This window comes from Felis catus, chromosome F2 (assembly GCF_018350175.1).
Source record: "Felis catus isolate Fca126 chromosome F2, F.catus_Fca126_mat1.0, whole genome shotgun sequence".
NCBI classification, from domain to species: domain Eukaryota; kingdom Metazoa; phylum Chordata; class Mammalia; order Carnivora; family Felidae; genus Felis; species Felis catus.
The window spans coordinates 12965405-12975038 of record NC_058385.1 but is presented as its reverse complement, the minus strand read 5'-3'; the positions used below and the strand labels follow the sequence as shown (position 1 = coordinate 12975038).

The 9634-nt window shown below is 40.9% G+C and overlaps 2 long non-coding RNA genes across 8 annotated transcripts in view; one reads left to right on the top strand and one right to left on the bottom strand.

Moving 5' to 3' along the window:
• Positions 1-9068, bottom strand: part of LOC109496003 — a 58762-nt gene extending 49694 nt beyond the window's left edge. For 2 of the 7 annotated variants that reach the window (XR_002151749.3, XR_006592362.1), the window contains exon 1: positions 6403-9064. This is a non-coding gene — a long non-coding RNA (uncharacterized LOC109496003). Of the gene's footprint in view, positions 1-6402 lie in introns of all 7 variants that reach the window. The other 5 variants (XR_006592360.1, XR_006592363.1, XR_006592359.1 and 2 more) reach the window with 5 other exon arrangements.
• Positions 226-7203, top strand: LOC109496004. The gene is made up of 2 exons (XR_002151752.3): positions 226-926; positions 5931-7203. It is a non-coding gene; the product is annotated as an uncharacterized LOC109496004 (long non-coding RNA).
• Positions 9069-9634: the final 566 nt, after the last annotated feature.

Genomic DNA, 9634 nt, shown 5'->3' with positions numbered 1-9634 from the left:
TCCTGTGTCTTTGGTATATGTTAAGCCAGAATTCCAGTTTACCTGGTTTGTGATAGGACATGAGCATTATTTTTTTTTTGTTTCTGTTTGTTTGTTTGTTTGTTTTTAAATTTGAATGAGAGAGAGAGAGAGAGCGAGCATGTGAGCCCGGCAGAGGGGCAGAGGGAGAAGAAGAAGAGAGAGAAATTCCAAGCAGTCTCAGGGCAGAGCCCGACAAGACACGGGGCTTGATCCCACGATCCTGATATATGACCTGAGCCAAAATCAAGAGTCAGATGCTCAACTGATGGAAGCCACCCAGCCTGAGTATTTTTTTTTTACTTTTTTAAAGCTTCCAGGGTGATTTTTACGAGTAGCCAATATTCTGTATAATCAACTCAGTTAAATCCAAATGGAATTTTGGGAGCCTTTCTCCTCTGTTCCATGAATATCAAAACATAGTCTTGACTGTTAACATTCCTGTCACCTTTGATGCCCCAACTGTTCTGAATACCTGGTCATTCCGTTCCTGGCTCACCACCAACCAGTAGAAACAACGCTGATGCACCTGTCCTCAGTGTCTGCCTTTTTTGTCTCTCCTTTGGGAAATTTAACTAAACAAATCAACTGAAAACGAGAACGGTGGACGCCTAAGCTCCTTTGAAAAATAATTAAGTAAAGGGCAAATCACATCTCTTAGGTACTTGAAAAAGGCAAAAGAGAAGAAACACCTTCGATGGAAAAGTCACTCTGGCAGTAACTTGTCGAGGGCAGCTTGGAAATGTTTAACGGCGAGCACAGAGCCACAGCTGGCCAGAATGCAGAAATGAGGCGTTCCAGACGCACCGGAGCCCCGGCTGGCCAAGCTCACAGAGGCCGCTTCAACAAGATTCATGGGGGATCATGAAGCACCAGCTGGAAGGACACCCCTGGCAAAACCCACTCGGGTGACGTAAACTATGCCTTAAAAAATCACTTTCATGGGCCACCTGGGTGGCTCAGTCCGTTGAGCGTCCGACTTCAGCTCTGGTCACTACGGCTCAGCTCATGATCTCGGGGTTCGTGAGTTCCAGCCCCGCGTCAGGCTTTGTGCTAAGAGCGCGGAACCTGCTCTGGATCCTCTGTCTCCCTCTCTCTCTGCCCCTCCCCTGCTTGTGCTCTCTCTCTCCCTCTCTCAAACATATATAAACATTTAAAAAATAAAAAAAATCACTTTCTTAACCCACATCATCCTTTTTGTTTTCAAGTTTTGCCTTTGAAATAATCACTGACTTCTAAGAAATTGGAAAGATAATACAGAGAGGTCCCGTGTACCCTCTCAGTTTCTCCACATGGCTGCACTTTGTGTCACTGTAGGAAACTGGCACTGGTACATGTGTCATGTATGCCATTTCGGTCACGGTGTGTAGATTCATGTAACCTTCACTGCCGTTGAGACACAGAACTAGTCTATCATTTTTCATTCCTCTGGGGTAAATGCCCAGAAGTACCACTGCTAGGTCTTCCTGGCAGGCTGATCTTTTTACCAGTGTGTTCCTCTCTGTTTCTGGAAATTTTCTTTGCTCTAAAGATTTTTTCTGACTAATGTTTGCATGATTCTTACTCTCTTACTTGCAGCCTATCTATATAGTTATAGCTGAATTGGATTTATTATAGACAGTTTATCACTGTGTCATTTTTTTTAACTTTAAAACTCATCAATAGACTTTATTTTTTAGAGATTTTAGGTTTGCAGAAAAATTGAACAGTGAGTAGAGAGTTCCCATATACCCTCCCTCTCCTTCCCTACCCCACCCCCATTTCCCTGTTATTAGCACCTTGAGCTAGTGTGGAACATTTGTTACAGTTGATGAACCTATAATGATACAGTATTATTAACAAAGTCCATCGTTTACATTAGGGTTCACTCTATGTATTGTATATTCTACGCGTTTGGACAAATGCATAATGCCACATACCTGCCATTGCAGTGTTACATAGAACATAGTTTCTCTGCCTTAAAAACCCCCTAGGCTCTGCCTATTCAATCTCCCCTCTCTCCCAGGCAAATCCTTGGCAACTAACAATTTTTGTGCTGTCTCTGTACTGTCTGTGCAATCTTGCCTGTTACAGATTGTCATAGAGTTAGACTCATACAATATGTAGCCTTTTCAGATTGGCTTCCTCTACTTAGCAACATGCATTAAAGTTTCCCAGACTTCTTTTTGTTTCTTTTTTGGTTCGTTTCTTTTTAAGACTGAATACTATTGCATTGTACGGATGTGTCATAGTCTATCCATTCACATGTTGAAGGACATTTCCATTGCTTCCAAATTTTGGTAATTATGAATAAAGCTGCTATAAACATTCCTGTGCAGTGTGTGTGTGTGTGTGTGTGTGTGTGTGTGTGTGTGTAAATTTCCAACTCATTTAGTAGACTCCTAGGAAAATTGCATCCATTTTATTTCTCCAGCAATGGAAGTCTCCTAGCCAGCACTATTTAAAAAGAAAAATCAATTGTATTTTTAATCTGTAGCCGATTGACATTTTTCTTTTACTCTGACCATAATTTCTTTTAATCATAATACTAACCCATAAGTCTGCTCTCTTTAGCCCAAAGGATGAAAAAAGGTGTAGCCCAGAAAGACAGTATCTTTTCAGTATTAGCAATCACCTGACATTAATTGAACCACTGTTGTACCCAGAGTGCTAAACTAAGTATCGAAGATACTCTCTGTGCAAAGCCTTCTCACATTCAGAACAAAGAAGTAGAAACTCACTCAATACAGATTCTATAGGACTTACTGTGCTATACCTACATATATATTTTGGTGATAGAAATGAAGAGATTTTTAAAAAGTATTATCTGACTGGCATAGGGAATCATATACACCGCATAATTATGAAAGGAAACTGAGAAAATTAAATGAAGTTAACTGAAAAATAGTTCACGTGGGATTAGATTTCAAAAAGCAAAATTAGTTTTATCAAATGATTAGTTCATATTGAATGAAAAATCGTCACCTTATTTTAAGTTCATTCTGAATTTGATGTGTTTTTGCTTAATGTTTACCCTTTAAACCATGAATTTTTTTCTTCAGCCGTCCCTGGTTTCTGTCTGCCAAACTACAGATAAACACTAGACATTCTTAATACAAAGACAGAGTACGCTTCTAATGTGTTAATGTTTATCTCAGGAAAAGGTGACTTTGCTACCACTTACATAATTTAAGTCTGTGCTGTTTTCAGCTACTAATATTTTATACAACTGAGGGTGAAATGCATCTTTCATTTTCTAAAAAAAAATTTTTTTAATGTTTATTTATTTTTGAGAGAGAGAAAGAGACAGAGCACGAGTGGGGAGGGGCACAAAGAGGGAGACATAGAATCTGAAGCAGGCTCCAGGCTCTGAGCTGTCAGCACAGACCCCAATGCAGGGCTCGAACCCATGAACCATGAGATCATGACTTGAGCTGAAGTCAGACGCTTAACCGACAGAGCCACCCAGGTGCCCTGCATCTTTCATTTTTTAATTTTTTTATTTATTTTTTATTTTTTATTATTTTTTTGCATCTTTCATTTTTTAATTTTTTTATTTATTTTTTATTTTTTATTATTTTTTTGCATCTTTCATTTTTTTAAATAAACAATGGCAATATAAATATTCTACATTTATCCTGAAAGTAATAGAACTCTAATAGAAAGGGAGGAATAAAATCTGCCTGCTTGCATAACACAATGCAGAAGTCATTCAGAGAAATATGCAGATCTCACCCTTCAGTCTCAACAACCTTAATTCTTCAGTTTATTAATAGAATGTGAATCTACTCCGTCCCTGCTTTGTAACACAGCTCAGTTCTGCCCACACCTTCTTATTTCCAGTTGCCTGCATGAACCACCCCATCAGGATGGATACCAGTGTGCTCAGGCTGCCTGATGCACAGCGTGCCGCGTCTGGTGCCTCTGAGGGCCGGGGAACCTTGGGTTGACCCGGGGGCAGAAAAGGACTGGTACCTCTAACTAAGCCCACTATGGTCTTCCACAGACACTCTGTCTCCTTTCTAGTGTCTGCTTAATCCTAAATGACCAATTTAAAGCAGGGCACACACTGTCCAGATAGTCACATATATATTCCATAAGTATTTACTGAGTATCCACTATGTGCCACACCTTGTTTTTGGTGTTGGTATGATAGCAGTGAACAAAAGAAATTCTCTCTCACGGAGCTTATATTCCTGTTTGGGATATAGATAATGAATAAATATATAAGGAGAAAGATATACACATATATAATGCAATGGCCACAGTAAGAAATGCCACTGAGAAAAGTAAAGCTGAATAAGAAAGTAGAGATTGGCAGGGGGACAGGTCATAGACGTGTCAGGGAAGGCCTGTGTCAGAGGTCAGGTGGTGACCACTGAGTGAAGACCTAAGGAAGACCTAAGAGAAAGGTCATATGGATATGTAGAAAAATAGAGTCCCAGGCAAGTGCAAAGGCCCTGAGGTAGGATCATGTTTGTCACATCCAAAAAGATAAGAAGCCAACATGACTGAGAAAGAGTGAGTGAACAGGGGGTAGGTAGATGAAGTCTGAGGGGAAGCCAGGGACCTGATCGTGGGTAGCTTTAGAGGCAATGAATAGGATATTGGATTCATTCTAAGTCAAGTAGAAAGTTACTGAAAGGTTTTTGCTGTTTGCTTAGATCTGGCTTCTCTTTTCCAGCAAGCACCTTGGATTCTGAAGGAAGGACATTCCTTCATGAGGCTCTTCTATGGGAGGGTGGTTATTTGAGAATGAATAATCGTGGTAGAAGTGACAGAAAGAACTGTGCTTTAGAACATACTTTCAATTTAGAGTCAAAAGATTTTGCTGGGGAATTAAATAAATGGTGTGAGCAAAACAGACGGGCCAAGGGAGAGGCTGAGTTTGTGCGGCTGAGGGACTAGGTGAATGGTATACCATATTCCGAAATGGGCAACACTGGGGGCGGAACAGATATCTAGAGAGATTTCAGGAAACTCCACTATAGTAGATGCTGGAACTTAACATTTTATTTTTTTGAGACAGCTGTATGGCCTTCAAGAATACCCCAAATTCATAAATACCACCATAAGCCTTAATATTTCCCATAAGATATAGTAACGTGGCCTCTTTTTAGCCTCTTAAAAATCTCTCCGTTGCTTGAGAACAATTATGCCAGAGGCCAGAGCACCCTCTTGAAATGGTGTCACAGGTGTCTCCTATTCCTCTGTGGGACCACCTGATGCCCCCATCTAGAGTGTGATTGTTCCACAGACAAATTTGACATTTCACTCTAGCGTATCCCACACTTTTCATTGTTAGCTAAAAATTGTTTCAGGCATTTCACTTCGGTCATCAGCATTAGCAGTTAGTTTCCTTTTTGGACACTTTTCAAAAAGAAATCAAATTCGTTTCACCTTATGAGTGTTTCTGAATATGGGACAATGACTCAGCATAAGAAAGCCAAGCGAAGGCAGAATTGCTAAATCAGCTATGAGCATCTCTCACCAGCTGAGCAGATCATCAGGAATATCGACATGCCCATCCCCAAAATATTCAGCTGTATGAATCAGTAAAATTTGAAATTCTTTCAAGTTATGAGCCAAGGAGTCTCACAAATGATTAAAACCATGAATTTTAAATCCAAGAATGCCAATGATCTGCTGTCTGAATTTATTACATTCAGTTTCTGCTAATTTGTTCTATATCCTGTATCCTGTTGATAGAGTTGTGCATTCCGAGACTCCTCCCCTTCTGCCCTATGATAATGCAGAGCTTCCCCTGCCTACTTTTAAGAATTTGCTAAGAACGTCAATAAAGTTTTAGAAATCCTAAAGAGGACATGTTTGAAACAGAAAAGCCTTGGTGCAAGTCCCATCTCTGCCATTTACCAACTGTGTGACTTCCAGGAAGTTGCTTAGCCTCTCTGAGCATGTTTCTCTCTCTTTAGGTGGGGATAATGACACCTAACTTGTGAGGTGGTGGAAAATGAACCAGAATTAGGTCCCTGTGGTAGTCATGAAGAGGCACTACACAGCTCGTCCTTGAAGAGATCCTGCTGCGAGGAACTCAGTTGGCCAACATCTCTGGCTGCCACCTCTGTGGATTCCCTGCACCCTTAGAATATCTAAAATTTTGTCTCCAAGAACCAATTTTCACCCCAATGGGGGCAACATTGCCCTGGCTGAGGAGACACCCCGGACGGCAACCTGAGTTCTAGTTCCGCACTAACTGATTACTCAACCATTTATAAGTCACTCTCGCTCTTTGGGACTCTGTTTTCTCATCTGTAAAATGAAAAGGTTGAACAACGTGCTGTTGAAACCTCACTCGCAGCCCTGGAGTCCTAGGAGTTCTGCATGGCACTGGTGGACACAGCGTAATTGACTTCTCCTGCCCTCCCTGCTCCACTCCCCACCTACCTTTACAGATAGGACATGTGGTCGCTGTATCTTATCGTGATTGTTAGCTTGCGTGTCAGGCTCCCTCCAAAACAACATGAACTGCTTGAAGACAAAGTCCACATGCATGTGATACAGTAGCTGGCAGGAAGCAGGCACCTGGTCAATGTTTGTAGAATGGGCTGCACAGTGTACCTACAGGGTGAACTAGATGCAACTGCCCAGGTTAGACCTTTTGACAGCAAATCTATAGGTTAACTCAGGCTAACTATGGAATTAAAGGACACCTGCTCTGTACCTAGCTCTCAGGTCGGTGTCTGACATGTTGGGCGGTCAAGAGATGTTTAAGGAAGGTAAGTTGAAGGTAAGGAAGGTAAGTAAAGAAGGTAAGTAAGACAGGGAAAAGGTAGACAAATCATATTGTGCCAATATTTTATTTCTTCAAAAATTCCTGGTAACTTGTAAAAGGACTTCAATCTAAAGTGGAACCTGATTATATGAAACGGAGAATGTCGCACACGCACCTCCTAGAAGAACAGAACTTAAGAACCTAGAGACTGATTTCTCAGAAATGTCTGATGTACAGAAGACCAAGACTTATCCCCTGACCAATGAGCAACTGCCAAGAATCTTTTCCCATTCGCAAGCCATGGAACTCACTGCTTGGACTCTGGCTGGACATCCCCCTCTTTGCACAACTTGCCTATAAATACAGCCTGCTCCAAACCCTCAGCAGACTCACCTGTAGCCTGCAACGTCACGCATTTATGGAATTGCAGTTCCTCTGCTGTTCCCAAATAAACTCAATTTCTGGTAATTTGAGCTTGCCTCAGTTTACCTCTTTATTTAGGTTGATAAACTTTTAGCTATACCAGATTGTTCTTCTATAGACCCAGCAGGTTAGTTAATGAGTTTGGTCAAAACTGGGGATGTAAGCATATTGCCATTGATTTTTTTTTTTTTTTTGCTCTTTATAGTATAAATCTATGTCATAAAAATTAAGAAGGAGTAGTATAGATAGCACTTTCTAGCTTCCAAAGGACTTTCTTATCAATTATTTCATTGTAGGCTCCAGAAAAATTTCATATTGTGCAAAAGGTAGTCAAACTAATTAAATTCACTGAACCAGTAATAACCACATTTTCATCTCTTGTAGATATCTTAAGTATTCTTTTCACAGACTGGTTGAGAGTATTCAAAGTTGCCATGGATACAAGATAGCTATACAAGGCATTTGCCATTCCTCATCCTCAGCCACTAGCCCTGTGAATAGACTAAGAAGATGAACGAAGTCTTCCTCATTATCAGCTACTAAGTCTTAACATCATAGAATGCAAGAGGAAGAAGGAATTTTATCTTCTGGTGCAGACAGTCTTAGACACATGAATCCCTAAAACTGACTAGCAAACTTTATGGCTATGAGCATGTTTCTCATGATATTCCATAGTCTTCCTTAGATTATGAAGACAGATGGGGGCCATGATAACAGCCCCCCATTGACCTATGAGATCATAGATCCTGGAGAGGCCAAATGAATTTCTTGGGGTTCTAGAACACAGCTAGTTAGAAGCTGAATTTGATTTGTGGTACTACTAGTTGAATGCTGTTTGCTCATCACCCAAGTGCATGTAGGAGCCATACATTTTTGACCCCAATCAGGGAAGAGCTATATCCCTCTCTTTCTGAAGTTAGAACATGAAAGGGTCTTACACACACCTGCCTGGTTTGTGCTAAGTTTCCAACATTTAATTAGGATGATTTATTATTGTCTTAATTATACAACCTCAGCAGGAAAGTATAGAGAAAATGAGTCATCTCAAACGGTGAAAATTTGGTGGGTGTGCATTAAAATTTGAATAGAACTGGTAATGTTCCATGATTACAGATTAACACATATATTCAGTTTCCTTGGAAATGGTTGGGCAGAGGAGAATTAAGTAATTGGGAGCAAATCTCATTTGTATCCTGCAACAGCTTTAACTCATATTGTGATATTACGACTTATAAGAAAAAATATGTATTTGGTCATTCAGATGAGGAGAATATATTTCATGTCTGTATTTGTTCTTCACCCGAACTTCCTGGCTCACAGATCACAAAGCCCTTGGAATTTCCTAAGGATTAGAGTGATAAAGATGTCTTTTGTTATGTTAGTGGGATGATTTAAGGACAAGGGCTGGTTGCCAGTGGAGTCAATCATGTGTTTAGAGGGTTAGAACTTTCAGTCCCACCCCAGACCTCTGGGGAGGAGAGAGGGATTGGAGGTTGAACCAACTGCCAATGGCCAGTGCTTTGATCAATCATGCCTATGTAAAGAAACCTCTTGAAAAATCCAAAAGAATGGGGTTGACAGCTTCCATGGTGAACATATGGCGATATGGGGAGGGCGATGACTCAGAGAGGCTGGAGGCTCTGCACCCCTTCACACATAACTTGACCTACGCATTTCTTCCATGTGGTGTGTTCCTGAGTTACTATCTAGTAAGTACGAGAAAATGTTTCCCTGAGTTCTGTGAGCTGCTGTAGTAAATTAATCGAACCCAAGGTGGGGTCTGTCAATGCAGAACCTTCACTTATATAAAAGACAGTAGAGGGGCGCCTGGGTGGCACAGTCGGTTAAGCGCCCGACTTCAGCCAGGTCACGATCTCGTGGTCCGTGAGTTCGAGCCCCGCGTCGGGCTCTGGGCTGATGGCTCAGAGCCTGGAGCCTGTTTCCGATTCTGTGTCTCCCTCTCTCTCTGCCCCTCCCCCGTTCATGCTCTGTCTCTCTCTGTCCCAAAAATAAATAAACGTTGAAAAAAAAATTAAAAAAAAAAAAGACAGTAGAAAAGATACTGAAAAAGCTCATAATCATGTAAATATCAAGAACGAATTTTTATTTTTATTTTTTTAAGTATTTATTTATTTAAAGAGAGCGCATGAACTGGGAAGGGGCAGGGAGAGAAGGAGGGAGAGAATCCCAGGCAGGCTGCCCACTGTCAGTGCAGAGCCTGAGGCGGGGGTCAGTCTCATGACCTGAGCCAAGACCAAGAGTCAGACGCTTAACCAACTGAGCCACCCAGGCTCCCCGAGAACAAATTTTTAAAAAGCAACAACACTGAAGTTATAAGTGGGAAGATAGAAAATGTTAGTTTAATTATGTGAAATAAGATTTCCTTAGTTTTTGTCTGTGGGAATTTGCCCACATTATCTTGAGTAGCACTTTAAAAAATATATGGTTATATTATCAGCAAGAATACAATGGAAGGATAAA